Genomic DNA, 17215 nt, shown 5'->3' on the forward strand with positions numbered 1-17215 from the left:
GGACTGGCTCACACGTTGAGTGAATTATTTAAGAGCACGCATTTACGCGAAACTCCATCATTCGCCGGCAAGCCGTTTAAAGCAAGCGGCAGTCTGGTAATGTTATACGACTCTCAGCCAGAGGTGGTCCGGGAACAGTATCCGAGGACCGCAATGTGCGTTCGAAATGTCAATGTTCATGTATCCTGCAGTTCACATGTCGACGCGCAATTAGCTGCGTTCTTCATCGACCCACGAGCCAAGTGATCCACCGTTCAGGGTGATTTTATATATATTTATACATGTTTCGATCGTGATCCCCTCGAAATCGTTTAAGATAACTCGGGCGATTCTGAAACTAGTATGATTATTATGGTTACAATTAGTACACCGTAAAGCTTTCGCGTTTCGGTCCGAGATACAAAATCTCGTTTCAAAATTGAAATATGAATATTTCACTGTGTGTGAGATTGAAAAATCTGCTTTCGCTGATTTTTCATTTTCTTAAAACAACGCAATGAAGCGAATGTTCAAATTCGCACAATTTGAATAAAATGTGCAGAGTATATAGAATACTAACGCAAGCGTTTACTACAATCGACTTTAAAACACTAGACTTTCATCTAGCGCCCAAAGAATTGATTGAGCTATGCGTTTAAAGTATAATATTCAAAAAGAACGCCGTTTTCACAACGAACTTCGTCATTCGCTCAGGCATCTGGCGATACCGAGCAGATATACATGGCAGTGCTCTCACACAATGCATAAGAGCGCTAAGCGGTTGTAAACTGCGTCACGCTGCTTTTGCACACTGCGCAATATTTTGCGACTAGCTCCGGTCAAACGTTAATGAAACGAATGATCATTGCCAGAGGCTTTTGCCCACAGTATATTATACTATGGGAGCGCACAACATTTAGTCTGCAACATTATATTGCGACATATAGCACACGTTTCATTCACTTAATAGTAAATGTACGTTAATGATCCTTCCGCAGGTTCACCTACGGAAACCTTGTTACGACTTTTACTTCCTCTAAATAATCAAGTTTGGTTATCTTCCCAGCAACATCGGCAATGTCGAAACGCTGCCGCGCACCGGTCCGAAGACCTCACTAAATAATTCAATCGGTAGTAGCGACGGGCGGTGTGTACAAAGGGCAGGGACATAATCAACGCAAGCTTATGACTCGCGCTTACTAGGAATTCCTCGTTCATGGGGAAGAATTGCAAGCCCCAATCCCTAGCACGAAGAGGCTTCAACGGATTACCCGGACCTTTCGGCCAAGGAAAACCTGCTGATCTCTTCAGTGTAGCGCGCGTGCGGCCCAGAACATCTAAGGGCATCACAGACCTGTTATTGCTCAATTTCGTGCGACTAAATGTCGCCTGTCCCTCTAAGAAGATATATTTGTACGCCGGTAGTGAGAACCACAACCAACAACGACCGAAGCCGAAGCGGAGGGTCTTTGCGATACCAGAAAGTACGTCTATTTAGCAGGCTAGAGTCTCGTTCGTTATCAGAATTAACCAGACAAATCACTCCACCAACTAAGAACGGCCATGCACCACCACCCACCGAATCAAGAAAGAGCTCTCAATCTGTCAATCCTTCCGGTGTCTGGACCTGGTGAGGTTTCCCGTGTTGAGTCAAATTAAGCCGCAGGCTCCACTCCTTGTAGTGCCCTTCCGTCAATTCCTTTAAGTTTCAGCTTTGCAACCATACTTCCCCCGGAACCCAAAAGCTTTGGTTTCCCGGAAGCTGCCCGCCGAGTCATCGGAGGAACTTCGGCGGATCGCTAGCTGGCATCGTTTATGGTTAGAACTAGGGCGGTATCTGATCGCCTTCGAACCTCTAACTTTCGTTCTTGATTGATGAAAACACATTTGGCAAATGCTTTCGCTTCTGTCCGTCTTGCGACGATCCAAGAATTTCACCTCTAACGTCGCAATACGAATGCCCCCAGTTGTCCCTATTAATCATTACCTCGGAATTCCGAAAACCAACAAAATAGAACCGAGGTCCTATTCCATTATTCCATGCACACAATATTCAGGCGAATGAGCCTGCTTTAAGCACTCTAATTTGTTCAAAGTAAACGTACCGGCCCACCTCGACACTCGGTGAAGAGCACCTTGGTAGGATTTTGAGTTGGGCCGCCTTTTTACGGGCTATATATATATTCCTTGGATGTGGTAGCCGTTTCTCAGGCTCCCTCTCCGGAATCGAACCCTGATTCCCCGTTACCCGTAACAACCATGGTAGTCGCAGAAACTACCATCGACAGTTGATAAGGCAGACATTTGAAAGATGCGTCGCCGGTACTAGACCGTGCGATCGGCACAAAGTTATTCAGAGTCACCAAGTCAAACGGTGAGCAAGGCAAGCCCGCCACCGATTGGTTTTGATCTAATAAAAGCATTCCTTCCATCTCTGGTCGGAACTCTATTTGCATGTATTAGCTCTAGAATTACCACAGTTATCCAAGTAATGTGGGTACGATCTAAGGAACCATAACTGATGTAATGAGCCATTCGCGGTTTCACCTTAATGTGGCTTGCACTGAGACATGCATGGCTTAATCTTTGAGACAAGCATATACTACTGGCAGGATCAACCAGGGTGCTATATATATAATAGCATAGTGCGTAAATGTCCCTCGGCGTCACCCGAGAGACCACACTTTGTATAGAAAAGTTCGATGAATATTTCTAAACAACGAATTTTCTTACATATATATATCTGAGTCGTACGATATTCCCTGGACATGACGAACAGTTTACATCGCGACTTGATATTTTATATATTCTGCGCTTACACAGAGGCTAGACCTTTAACAACCGTCGAAACGGCGGTCCGTACATGAAATTTGCGGTCCGCAGACCCAGTTAATTTCAAACAGTCTCTTTACCCTTCGTTAGATTGAAAACGTCGGGGCGAATTCATTATAAGAATTCATCGTTATAACTAACTTTTATTCTCGCTCGGAGAGTATTGAGTTGATTGCATTTGTATATTTTATTTTCCGCATAAGAGTCTTTGCGTCAACGACACATGCCCGCGGATATGCTGTACAGTATGGTTGAACACTTATAAATAAGGTCCAGAACCCGGCCGTAAACCGACATCCAAACATATACGGCGTATATTATTCTAGACACGGTCTACGACAGTTTGACCTGCAGCGACGGGTCGCCTCGGGTTACCGTGCGAACCATCACCGCGATGGTCTGGACAGGCTATATGGCGGGTCGCAAGAAAATAAATTCTCTAGGACGCGCAACCACTTTAGCAATTTTAGAGCACGTTGTGGTCCAAAAACAAACGTCCTCGCTTTAAAATTGAAATACGAATATTTCACTGTGTGTGAGATTGAAAAATCTGCTTTCGCTGATTTTTCATTTTCTTAAAACAACGCAATGAAGCGAATGTTCAAATTCGCACAATTTGAATAAAATGTGCAGAGTATATAGAATACTAACGCAAGCGTTTACTACAATCGACTTTAAAACACTAGACTTTCATCTAGCGCCCAAAGAATTGATTGAGCTATGCGTTTAAAGTATAATATTCAAAAAGAACGCCGTTTTCACAACGAACTTCGTCATTCGCTCAGGCATCTGGCGATACCGAGCAGATATACATGGCAGTGCTCTCACACAATGCATAAGAGCGCTAAGCGGTTGTAAACTGCGTCACGCTGCTTTTGCACACTGCGCAATATTTTGCGACTAGCTCCGGTCAAACGTTAATGAAACGAATGATCATTGCCAGAGGCTTTTGCCCACAGTATATTATACTATGGGAGCGCACAACATTTAGTCTGCAACATTATATTGCGACATATAGCACACGTTTCATTCACTTAATAGTAAATGTACGTTAATGATCCTTCCGCAGGTTCACCTACGGAAACCTTGTTACGACTTTTACTTCCTCTAAATAATCAAGTTTGGTTATCTTCCCAGCAACATCGGCAATGTCGAAACGCTGCCGCGCACCGGTCCGAAGACCTCACTAAATAATTCAATCGGTAGTAGCGACGGGCGGTGTGTACAAAGGGCAGGGACATAATCAACGCAAGCTTATGACTCGCGCTTACTAGGAATTCCTCGTTCATGGGGAAGAATTGCAAGCCCCAATCCCTAGCACGAAGAGGCTTCAACGGATTACCCGGACCTTTCGGCCAAGGAAAACCTGCTGATCTCTTCAGTGTAGCGCGCGTGCGGCCCAGAACATCTAAGGGCATCACAGACCTGTTATTGCTCAATTTCGTGCGACTAAATGTCGCCTGTCCCTCTAAGAAGATATATTTGTACGCCGGTAGTGAGAACCACAACCAACAACGACCGAAGCCGAAGCGGAGGGTCTTTGCGATACCAGAAAGTACGTCTATTTAGCAGGCTAGAGTCTCGTTCGTTATCAGAATTAACCAGACAAATCACTCCACCAACTAAGAACGGCCATGCACCACCACCCACCGAATCAAGAAAGAGCTCTCAATCTGTCAATCCTTCCGGTGTCTGGACCTGGTGAGGTTTCCCGTGTTGAGTCAAATTAAGCCGCAGGCTCCACTCCTTGTAGTGCCCTTCCGTCAATTCCTTTAAGTTTCAGCTTTGCAACCATACTTCCCCCGGAACCCAAAAGCTTTGGTTTCCCGGAAGCTGCCCGCCGAGTCATCGGAGGAACTTCGGCGGATCGCTAGCTGGCATCGTTTATGGTTAGAACTAGGGCGGTATCTGATCGCCTTCGAACCTCTAACTTTCGTTCTTGATTGATGAAAACACATTTGGCAAATGCTTTCGCTTCTGTCCGTCTTGCGACGATCCAAGAATTTCACCTCTAACGTCGCAATACGAATGCCCCCAGTTGTCCCTATTAATCATTACCTCGGAATTCCGAAAACCAACAAAATAGAACCGAGGTCCTATTCCATTATTCCATGCACACAATATTCAGGCGAATGAGCCTGCTTTAAGCACTCTAATTTGTTCAAAGTAAACGTACCGGCCCACCTCGACACTCGGTGAAGAGCACCTTGGTAGGATTTTGAGTTGGGCCGCCTTTTTACGGGCTAAGCCCACCGGTAGGACGTCCCACAGACATGCCAGTTGAACACCGCGAGCGGTGAACCGACAGTGTGGGACACAGATTCAACTACGAGCTTTTTAACCGCAACAACTTTAATATACGCTATTAGAGCTGGAATTACCGCGGCTGCTGGCACCAGACTGGCCCTCTAATAGATCCTCGTTAAAGGATTTAAAGTGTACTCATTCCGATTACGGGGCCTCGGATGAGTCCCGTATCGTTATTTTTCGTCACTACCTCCCCGTGCCGGGAGTGGGTAATTTGCGCGCCTGCTGCCTTCCTTGGATGTGGTAGCCGTTTCTCAGGCTCCCTCTCCGGAATCGAACCCTGATTCCCCGTTACCCGTAACAACCATGGTAGTCGCAGAAACTACCATCGACAGTTGATAAGGCAGACATTTGAAAGATGCGTCGCCGGTACTAGACCGTGCGATCGGCACAAAGTTATTCAGAGTCACCAAGTCAAACGGTGAGCAAGGCAAGCCCGCCACCGATTGGTTTTGATCTAATAAAAGCATTCCTTCCATCTCTGGTCGGAACTCTATTTGCATGTATTAGCTCTAGAATTACCACAGTTATCCAAGTAATGTGGGTACGATCTAAGGAACCATAACTGATGTAATGAGCCATTCGCGGTTTCACCTTAATGTGGCTTGCACTGAGACATGCATGGCTTAATCTTTGAGACAAGCATATACTACTGGCAGGATCAACCAGGGTGCTATATATATAATAGCATAGTGCGTAAATGTCCCTCGGCGTCACCCGAGAGACCACACTTTGTATAGAAAAGTTCGATGAATATTTCTAAACAACGAATTTTCTTACATATATATATCTGAGTCGTACGATATTCCCTGGACATGACGAACAGTTTACATCGCGACTTGATATTTTATATATTCTGCGCTTACACAGAGGCTAGACCTTTAACAACCGTCGAAACGGCGGTCCGTACATGAAATTTGCGGTCCGCAGACCCAGTTAATTTCAAACAGTCTCTTTACCCTTCGTTAGATTGAAAACGTCGGGGCGAATTCATTATAAGAATTCATCGTTATAACTAACTTTTATTCTCGCTCGGAGAGTATTGAGTTGATTGCATTTGTATATTTTATTTTCCGCATAAGAGTCTTTGCGTCAACGACACATGCCCGCGGATATGCTGTACAGTATGGTTGAACACTTATAAATAAGGTCCAGAACCCGGCCGTAAACCGACATCCAAACATATACGGCGTATATTATTCTAGACACGGTCTACGACAGTTTGACCTGCAGCGACGGGTCGCCTCGGGTTACCGTGCGAACCATCACCGCGATGGTCTGGACAGGCTATATGGCGGGTCGCAAGAAAATAAATTCTCTAGGACGCGCAACCACTTTAGCAATTTTAGAGCACGTTGTGGTCCAAAAACAAACGTCCTCGCTTTAAAATTGAAATACGAATATTTCACTGTGTGTGAGATTGAAAAATCTGCTTTCGCTGATTTTTCATTTTCTTAAAACAACGCAATGAAGCGAATGTTCAAATTCGCACAATTTGAATAAAATGTGCAGAGTATATAGAATACTAACGCAAGCGTTTACTACAATCGACTTTAAAACACTAGACTTTCATCTAGCGCCCAAAGAATTGATTGAGCTATGCGTTTAAAGTATAATATTCAAAAAGAACGCCGTTTTCACAACGAACTTCGTCATTCGCTCAGGCATCTGGCGATACCGAGCAGATATACATGGCAGTGCTCTCACACAATGCATAAGAGCGCTAAGCGGTTGTAAACTGCGTCACGCTGCTTTTGCACACTGCGCAATATTTTGCGACTAGCTCCGGTCAAACGTTAATGAAACGAATGATCATTGCCAGAGGCTTTTGCCCACAGTATATTATACTATGGGAGCGCACAACATTTAGTCTGCAACATTATATTGCGACATATAGCACACGTTTCATTCACTTAATAGTAAATGTACGTTAATGATCCTTCCGCAGGTTCACCTACGGAAACCTTGTTACGACTTTTACTTCCTCTAAATAATCAAGTTTGGTTATCTTCCCAGCAACATCGGCAATGTCGAAACGCTGCCGCGCACCGGTCCGAAGACCTCACTAAATAATTCAATCGGTAGTAGCGACGGGCGGTGTGTACAAAGGGCAGGGACATAATCAACGCAAGCTTATGACTCGCGCTTACTAGGAATTCCTCGTTCATGGGGAAGAATTGCAAGCCCCAATCCCTAGCACGAAGAGGCTTCAACGGATTACCCGGACCTTTCGGCCAAGGAAAACCTGCTGATCTCTTCAGTGTAGCGCGCGTGCGGCCCAGAACATCTAAGGGCATCACAGACCTGTTATTGCTCAATTTCGTGCGACTAAATGTCGCCTGTCCCTCTAAGAAGATATATTTGTACGCCGGTAGTGAGAACCACAACCAACAACGACCGAAGCCGAAGCGGAGGGTCTTTGCGATACCAGAAAGTACGTCTATTTAGCAGGCTAGAGTCTCGTTCGTTATCAGAATTAACCAGACAAATCACTCCACCAACTAAGAACGGCCATGCACCACCACCCACCGAATCAAGAAAGAGCTCTCAATCTGTCAATCCTTCCGGTGTCTGGACCTGGTGAGGTTTCCCGTGTTGAGTCAAATTAAGCCGCAGGCTCCACTCCTTGTAGTGCCCTTCCGTCAATTCCTTTAAGTTTCAGCTTTGCAACCATACTTCCCCCGGAACCCAAAAGCTTTGGTTTCCCGGAAGCTGCCCGCCGAGTCATCGGAGGAACTTCGGCGGATCGCTAGCTGGCATCGTTTATGGTTAGAACTAGGGCGGTATCTGATCGCCTTCGAACCTCTAACTTTCGTTCTTGATTGATGAAAACACATTTGGCAAATGCTTTCGCTTCTGTCCGTCTTGCGACGATCCAAGAATTTCACCTCTAACGTCGCAATACGAATGCCCCCAGTTGTCCCTATTAATCATTACCTCGGAATTCCGAAAACCAACAAAATAGAACCGAGGTCCTATTCCATTATTCCATGCACACAATATTCAGGCGAATGAGCCTGCTTTAAGCACTCTAATTTGTTCAAAGTAAACGTACCGGCCCACCTCGACACTCGGTGAAGAGCACCTTGGTAGGATTTTGAGTTGGGCCGCCTTTTTACGGGCTAAGCCCACCGGTAGGACGTCCCACAGACATGCCAGTTGAACACCGCGAGCGGTGAACCGACAGTGTGGGACACAGATTCAACTACGAGCTTTTTAACCGCAACAACTTTAATATACGCTATTAGAGCTGGAATTACCGCGGCTGCTGGCACCAGACTGGCCCTCTAATAGATCCTCGTTAAAGGATTTAAAGTGTACTCATTCCGATTACGGGGCCTCGGATGAGTCCCGTATCGTTATTTTTCGTCACTACCTCCCCGTGCCGGGAGTGGGTAATTTGCGCGCCTGCTGCCTTCCTTGGATGTGGTAGCCGTTTCTCAGGCTCCCTCTCCGGAATCGAACCCTGATTCCCCGTTACCCGTAACAACCATGGTAGTCGCAGAAACTACCATCGACAGTTGATAAGGCAGACATTTGAAAGATGCGTCGCCGGTACTAGACCGTGCGATCGGCACAAAGTTATTCAGAGTCACCAAGTCAAACGGTGAGCAAGGCAAGCCCGCCACCGATTGGTTTTGATCTAATAAAAGCATTCCTTCCATCTCTGGTCGGAACTCTATTTGCATGTATTAGCTCTAGAATTACCACAGTTATCCAAGTAATGTGGGTACGATCTAAGGAACCATAACTGATGTAATGAGCCATTCGCGGTTTCACCTTAATGTGGCTTGCACTGAGACATGCATGGCTTAATCTTTGAGACAAGCATATACTACTGGCAGGATCAACCAGGGTGCTATATATATAATAGCATAGTGCGTAAATGTCCCTCGGCGTCACCCGAGAGACCACACTTTGTATAGAAAAGTTCGATGAATATTTCTAAACAACGAATTTTCTTACATATATATATCTGAGTCGTACGATATTCCCTGGACATGACGAACAGTTTACATCGCGACTTGATATTTTATATATTCTGCGCTTACACAGAGGCTAGACCTTTAACAACCGTCGAAACGGCGGTCCGTACATGAAATTTGCGGTCCGCAGACCCAGTTAATTTCAAACAGTCTCTTTACCCTTCGTTAGATTGAAAACGTCGGGGCGAATTCATTATAAGAATTCATCGTTATAACTAACTTTTATTCTCGCTCGGAGAGTATTGAGTTGATTGCATTTGTATATTTTATTTTCCGCATAAGAGTCTTTGCGTCAACGACACATGCCCGCGGATATGCTGTACAGTATGGTTGAACACTTATAAATAAGGTCCAGAACCCGGCCGTAAACCGACATCCAAACATATACGGCGTATATTATTCTAGACACGGTCTACGACAGTTTGACCTGCAGCGACGGGTCGCCTCGGGTTACCGTGCGAACCATCACCGCGATGGTCTGGACAGGCTATATGGCGGGTCGCAAGAAAATAAATTCTCTAGGACGCGCAACCACTTTAGCAATTTTAGAGCACGTTGTGGTCCAAAAACAAACGTCCTCGCTTTAAAATTGAAATACGAATATTTCACTGTGTGTGAGATTGAAAAATCTGCTTTCGCTGATTTTTCATTTTCTTAAAACAACGCAATGAAGCGAATGTTCAAATTCGCACAATTTGAATAAAATGTGCAGAGTATATAGAATACTAACGCAAGCGTTTACTACAATCGACTTTAAAACACTAGACTTTCATCTAGCGCCCAAAGAATTGATTGAGCTATGCGTTTAAAGTATAATATTCAAAAAGAACGCCGTTTTCACAACGAACTTCGTCATTCGCTCAGGTATAGAGCAGATATACATGGCAGTGCTCTCACACAATGCATAAGAGCGCTAAGCGGTTGTAAACTGCGTCACGCTGCTTTTGCACACTGCGCAATATTTTGCGACTAGCTCCGGTCAAACGTTAATGAAACGAATGATCATTGCCAGAAGCTTTTGCCCACAGTATATTATACTATAGGAGCGCACTTGATTACAGCAATAATTTGTCGAGTAATCACAAGATTTCATATTTGTGGTCAGCAGACCCAAATAATTTTAACTCGCACCGATCGAACGTTCATAAATGAATGATCCTCGGTGCGAGAAGCTTCGTCAGTTCTGCTGCACCACCCATCTATTTGACTTTAGTCCATTTGTAAAATCCTATATTATTAAAATATATAGATTTTATATTTGCGGTCCGCAGACCCAAATAATTTCAACTCGCTCCGATCAAACGTTCATAAAACGAAAGACCATCGCTGCGAGAAGCTTTGCTAGTTCTGCTATATTCACATATATTTGACCGTAGTCAATTTGTAAAATTCTATATTATTAAAATATATAGATTTCATATTTGCGGTCCGCAGACCCAAATAATTTCAACTCTCTCTGATCGAACGTTTAAAAACGAATGATCCTACCACCAGTTATCTATAGCCGCAAACCAGCATCCGAATATATACGGGGTATATAATTCTAGATGTGGCTCACAACATTATTAAAAGTTACGCTAATATATCATTGACAGACTAAAAGTATCGAATATGATGTAAAAACTACACCGGGGAATGATATCCGTACCCGCCCGAACAACATAGCGTACTTTAGCCTGAGCTCGCTCGCATCGCACTCGACACGACCTATCCCCCTATATAAGGCGCGCGGCCACAGCGTAGGTATTTGACTGAGTCCCAAGCGATGTGCATTTGACCTGCGGCGAGGGCCTGCTCGCGCTTACGGTGTGAATCGTCAAGACAAAAGTCTGGGAAAATTTCGAACTGTGAACCCTTATGATAGAAAAATTTTTGTCGAAAATTTTGTTAGATGTTCAAACAGTTTTATATATATGGACAATATGAATTATAGTTAATTATTGAGTTTTTAGGTGTTTTTTTGGGTTTTTTTAAACTTTTGTATAAAATTATGTATTTATTGATTTTTATAGATCTCAATGAATATAAAACGAATTTATATATAGTTATATTATTTTTTATAATTATTTGTTTAAATTTTCTAATTTTACAATAAATGTTCAAACCAGTTTTCCTCGATTTTCTCTTAAACCGTAAAAGATACGAAAAAACTTTGTTCGTACGAAAGATGCAGAATAAAATTATGAATAAAATGGTATATAAATGGTTAGGTGTGTTCATATAATTTTCTCGAGATTTTCCGATTTTTCCGAATTTTCACGACGGCAACTCGCCTGTAGGCCACACCGTTGGGAATTCGAAGTTGTGATATATGGGAAAAGAACTAAGAATTTTGAGACCTTTCTAATGATGTATAATAGTTTATATGTTTTCTTTAGAGAAATATCGAATCGTGAAGAGTATTGCTCCAACCTAGCCGCACTTTGCATTTTGACATGTTAACATCTACACATATTGCTCTATAACATAAAAACCGTAAAAGATACGAAAAAACTTTGTTCGTACGAAAGATGCAGAATAAAATTACGAATAAAATGGTATATAAATGGTTAGGTGTGTTCATATAATTTTCTCTAGATTTTCCGATTTTTCCGAATTTTCACGACGGCAACTCGCCTGTAGGCCACACCGTTGGGAATTCGAAGTTGTGATATATGGGAAAAGAACTAAGAATTTTGAGACCTTTCTAATGATGTATAATAGTTTATATGTTTTCTTTAGAGAAATATCGAATCGTGAAGAGTATTGCTCCAACCTAGCCGCACTTTGCATTTTGACATGTTAACATCTACACATATTGCCTATACATAAAAACCGTAAAAGATACGAAAAAACTTTGTTCGTACGAAAGATGCAGAATAAAATTACGAATAAAATGGTATATAAATGGTTAGGTGTGTTCATATAATTTTCTCTAGATTTTCCGATTTTTCCAAATTTTCACGACGGCAACTCGCCTGTAGGCTACACCGTGCAAAATTCGAAGTTGTGATGTATGGAAAAAGAACTAAGAATTTTGAGACCTTTCTAATGATGTATAATAGTTTATATGTTTTCTTTAGAGAAATATCGAATCGTGAAGGAGTATTGCTCCAACCTAGCCGCACTTTGCATTTTGACATGTTAACATCTACACATATTGCTCTATAACATAAAACCGTAAAAGATACGAAAAAACTTTGTTCGTACGAAAGATGCAGAATAAAATTACGAATAAAATGGTATATAAATGGTTAGGTGTGTTCATATAATTTTCTCTAGATTTTCCGATTTTTCCGAATTTTCACGACGGCAACTCGCCTGTAGGCCACACCGTGCAATTCGAAGTTGTGATATATGGAAAAGAACTAAGAATTTTGAGACCTTTCTAATGATGTATAATAGTTTATATGTTTTCTTTAGAGAAATATCGAATCGTGAAGAGTATTGCTCCAACCTAGCCGCACTTTGCATTTTGACAAGTTAACAACTACACAGATTGCTCTATACTAAACCGTAAAAGATACAAAAAAACTTTGTTCGTACGAAAGATGCAGAATAAAATTACGAATAAAATGGTATATAAATGGTTAGGTGTGTTCATATAATTTTCTCTAGATTTTCCGATTTTTCCGAATTTTCACGACGGCAACTCGCCTGTAGGCCACACCGTGCAATTCGAAGTTGTGATATATGGAAAAGAACTAAGAATTTTGAGACCTTTCTAATGATGTATAATAGTTTATATGTTTTCTTTAGAGAAATATCGAATCGTGAAGAGTATTGCTCCAACCTAGCCGCACTTTGCATTTTGACAAGTTAACATCTACACATATTGCCTTATACATAAACCGTAAAAGATACGAAAAAACTTTGTTCGTACGAAAGATGCAGAATAAAATTACGAATAAAATGGTATATAAATGGTTAGGTGTGTTCATATAATTTTCTCTAGATTTTCCGATTTTTCCAAATTTTCACGACGGCAACTCGCCTGTAGGCTACACCGTGCAAAATTCGAAGTTGTGATGTATGGAAAAAGAACTAAGAATTTTGAGACCTTTCTAATGATGTATAATAGTTTATATGTTTTCTTTAGAGAAATATCGAATCGTGAGGAGTATTGCTCCAACCTAGCCGCACTTTGCATTTTGACAAGTTAACAACTACACATATTGCTCTATACATAAACCGTAAAAGATACGAAAAAACTTTGTTCGTACGAAAGATGCAGAATAAAATTACGAATAAAATGGTATATAAATGGTTAGGTGTGTTCATATAATTTTCTCTAGATTTTCCGATTTTTCCAAATTTTCACGACGGCAACTCGCCTGTAGGCCACACCGTGCAATTCGAAGTTGTGATATATGGAAAAGAACTAAGAATTTTGAGACCTTTCTAATGATGTATAATAGTTTATATGTTTTCTTTAGAGAAATATCGAATCGTGAGGAGTATTGCTCCAACCTAGCCGCACTTTGCATTTTGACAAGTTAACATCTACACATATTGCTCTATAACATAAAAACCGTAAAAGATACGAAAAAACTTTGTTCGTACGAAAGATGCAGAATAAAATTACGAATAAAATGGTATATAAATGGTTAGGTGTGTTCATATAATTTTCTCTAGATTTTCCGATTTTTCCGAATTTTCACGACGGCAACTCGCCTGTAGGCCACACCGTGCAATTCGAAGTTGTGATATATGGAAAAGAACTAAGAATTTTGAGACCTTTCTAATGATGTATAATAGTTTATATGTTTTCTTTAGAGAAATATCGAATCGTGAGGAGTATTGCTCCAACCTAGCCGCACTTTGCATTTTGACAAGTTAACAACTACACAGATTGCCTTATACTGTCTAAACCGTAAAAGATACAAAAAACTTTGTTCGTACGAAAGATGCAGAATAAAATTACGAATAAAATGGTATATAAATGGTTAGGTGTGTTCATATAATTTTCTCTAGATTTTCCGATTTTTCCAAATTTTCACGACGGCAACTCGCCTGTAGGCTACACCGTGCAAATTCGAAGTTGTGATGTATGGAAAAAGAACTAAGAATTTTGAGACCTTTCTAATGATGTATAATAGTTTATATGTTTTCTTTAGAGAAATATCGAATCGTGAGGAGTATTGCTCCAACCTAGCCGCACTTTGCATTTTGACATGTTAACATCTACACATATTGCTCTATAACATAAAAACCGTAAAAGATACAAAAAACTTTGTTCGTACGAAAGATGCAGAATAAAATTACGAATAAAATGGTATATAAATGGTTAGGTGTGTTCATATAATTTTCTCTAGATTTTCCGATTTTTCCAAATTTTCACGACGGCAACTCGCCTGTAGGCTACACCGTGCAAAATTCGAAGTTGTGATGTATGGAAAAAGAACTAAGAATTTTGAGACCTTTCTAATGATGTATAATAGTTTATATGTTTTCTTTAGAGAAATATCGAATCGTGAGGAGTATTGCTCCAACCTAGCCGCACTTTGCATTTTGACAAGTTAACAACTACACAGATTGCCTTATACTGTCTAAACCGTAAAAGATACAAAAAAACTTTGTTCGTACGAAAGATGCAGAATAAAATTACGAATAAAATGGTATATAAATGGTTAGGTGTGTTCATATAATTTTCTCTAGATTTTCCGATTTTTCCAAATTTTCACGACGGCAACTCGCCTGTAGGCTACACCGTGCAAAATTCGAAGTTGTGATGTATGGAAAAAGAACTAAGAATTTTGAGACCTTTCTAATGATGTATAATAGTTTATATGTTTTCTTTAGAGAAATATCGAATCGTGAGGAGTATTGCTCCAACCTAGCCGCACTTTGCATTTTGACAAGTTAACATCTACACATATTGCTCTATAACATAAAACCGTAAAAGATACGAAAAAACTTTGTTCGTACGAAAGATGCAGAATAAAATTACGAATAAAATGGTATATAAATGGTTAGGTGTGTTCATATAATTTTCTCTAGATTTTCCGATTTTTCCAAATTTTCACGACGGCAACTCGCCTGTAGGCTACACCGTGCAAAATTCGAAGTTGTGATATATGGAAAAAGAACTAAGAATTTTGAGACCTTTCTAATGATGTATAATAGTTTATATGTTTTCTTTAGAGAAATATCGAATCGTGAGGAGTATTGCTCCAACCTAGCCGCACTTTGCATTTTGACAAGTTAACAACTACACAGATTGCCTTATACTGTCTAAACCGTAAAAGATACAAAAAAACTTTGTTCGTACGAAAGATGCAGAATAAAATTATGAATAAAATGGTATATAAATGGTTAGGTGTGTTCATATAATTTTCTCTAGATTTTCCGATTTTTCCAAATTTTCACGACGGCAACTCGCCTGTAGGCTACACCGTGCAAAATTCGAAGTTGTGATGTATGGAAAAGAACTAAGAATTTTGAGACCTTTCTAATGATGTATAATAGTTTATATGTTTTCTTTAGAGAAATATCGAATCGTGGAGGAGTATTGCTCCAACCTAGCCGCACTTTGCATTTTGACAAGTTAACATCTACACATATTGCTCTATAACTGAAAAACCGTAAAAGATACGAAAAAACTTTGTTCGTACGAAAGATGCAGAATAAAATTATGAATAAAATGGTATATAAATGGTTAGGTGTGTTCATATAATTTTCTCTAGATTTTCCGATTTTTCCAATTTTCACGACGGCAACTCGCCTGTAGGCTACACCGTGCAAAATTCGAAGTTGTGATTATGGAAAAAGAACTAAGAATTTTGAGACCTTTCTAATGATGTATAATAGTTTATATGTTTTCTTTAGAGAAATATCGAATCGTGAGGAGTATTGCTCCAACCTAGCCGCACTTTGCATTTTGACAAGTTAACATCTACACATATTGCTCTATACATAAAAACCGTAAAAGATACAAAAAAACTTTGTTCGTACGAAAGATGCAGAATAAAATTACGAATAAAATGGTATATAAATGGTTAGGTGTGTTCATATAATTTTCTCTAGATTTTCCGATTTTTCCAAATTTTCACGACGGCAACTCGCCTGTAGGCTACACCGTGCAAAATTCGAAGTTGTGATGTATGGAAAAAGAACTAAGAATTTTGAGACCTTTCTAATGATGTATAATAGTTTATATGTTTTCTTTAGAGAAATATCGAATCGTGAGGAGTATTGCTCCAACCTAGCCGCACTTTGCATTTTGACAAGTTAACATCTACACATATTGCTCTATACATGAAAAACCGTAAAAGATACGAAAAAACTTTGTTCGTACGAAAGATGCAGAATAAAATTACGAATAAAATGGTATATAAATGGTTAGGTGTGTTCATATAATTTTCTCTAGATTTTCCGATTTTTCCGAAATTTTCACGACGGCAACTCGCCTGTAGGCCACACACCGTTCAAATTCGAAGTTGTGATATATGGAAAAAAAACTAAGAATTTTGAGACCTTTCTAATGATGTATAATAGTTATATGTTTTCTTTAGAGAAATATCGAATCGTGAAGAGTATTGCTCCAACCTAGCCGCACTTTGCATTTTGACAAGTTAACAACTACACAGATTGCCTATACTGTCAAACCGTAAAAGATACAAAAAACTTTGTTCGTACGAAAGATGCAGAATAAAATTACGAATAAATGGTATATAAATGGTTAGGTGTGTTCATATAATTTTCTCTAGATTTTCCGATTTTTCCCAATTTTCACGACGGCAACTCGCCTGTAGGCTACACCGTGCAAAATTCGAAGTTGTGATGTATGGAAAAGAACTAAGAATTTTGAGACCTTTCTAATGATGTATAATAGTTTTATATGTTTTCTTTAGAGAAATATCGAATCGTGAGGAGTATTGCTCCAACCTATCCGCACTTTGCATTTTGACAAGTTTACAACTACCATATTGCCTTATACTGTCTAAACCGTAAGATACAAAAAAACTTTGTTCGTACGAAAGATGCAGAATAAAATTACGAATAAAATGTATATAAATGGTTAGGTGTGTTCATATAATTTCTCTAGATTTTCCGATTTTTCCAAATTTTCACGACGGCAAACTCGCCTGTAGGCTACACCGTGCAAAATTCGAAGTTGTGATGTATGGAAA

At 40.4% G+C, this 17215-nt stretch overlaps 3 non-coding genes across 3 annotated transcripts; all 3 read right to left on the reverse strand.

Annotated features, from left to right (window-relative positions):
* Nucleotides 1-107: 107 nt before the first annotated feature.
* LOC113365283 lies at nt 108-262 on the reverse strand. Its single transcript, XR_003366202.1, has one exon. It is a non-coding gene; the product is annotated as a 5.8S ribosomal RNA (ribosomal RNA).
* A 3601-nt stretch (nt 263-3863) lies between these two features.
* LOC113365284 lies at nt 3864-5790 on the reverse strand. The gene has a single exon (XR_003366203.1). It is a non-coding gene; the product is annotated as a small subunit ribosomal RNA (ribosomal RNA).
* A 1259-nt stretch (nt 5791-7049) lies between these two features.
* On the reverse strand, nt 7050-8976 carry LOC113365285. The gene has a single exon (XR_003366204.1). It is a non-coding gene; the product is annotated as a small subunit ribosomal RNA (ribosomal RNA).
* Between the last annotated feature and the right edge of the window lie 8239 nt (nt 8977-17215).

This window comes from Ctenocephalides felis, unplaced genomic scaffold (assembly GCF_003426905.1).
Source record: "Ctenocephalides felis isolate EL2017-DRISC unplaced genomic scaffold, ASM342690v1 CF-g0.4_SCAFFOLD_00852, whole genome shotgun sequence".
Classification (NCBI taxonomy): domain Eukaryota; kingdom Metazoa; phylum Arthropoda; class Insecta; order Siphonaptera; family Pulicidae; genus Ctenocephalides; species Ctenocephalides felis.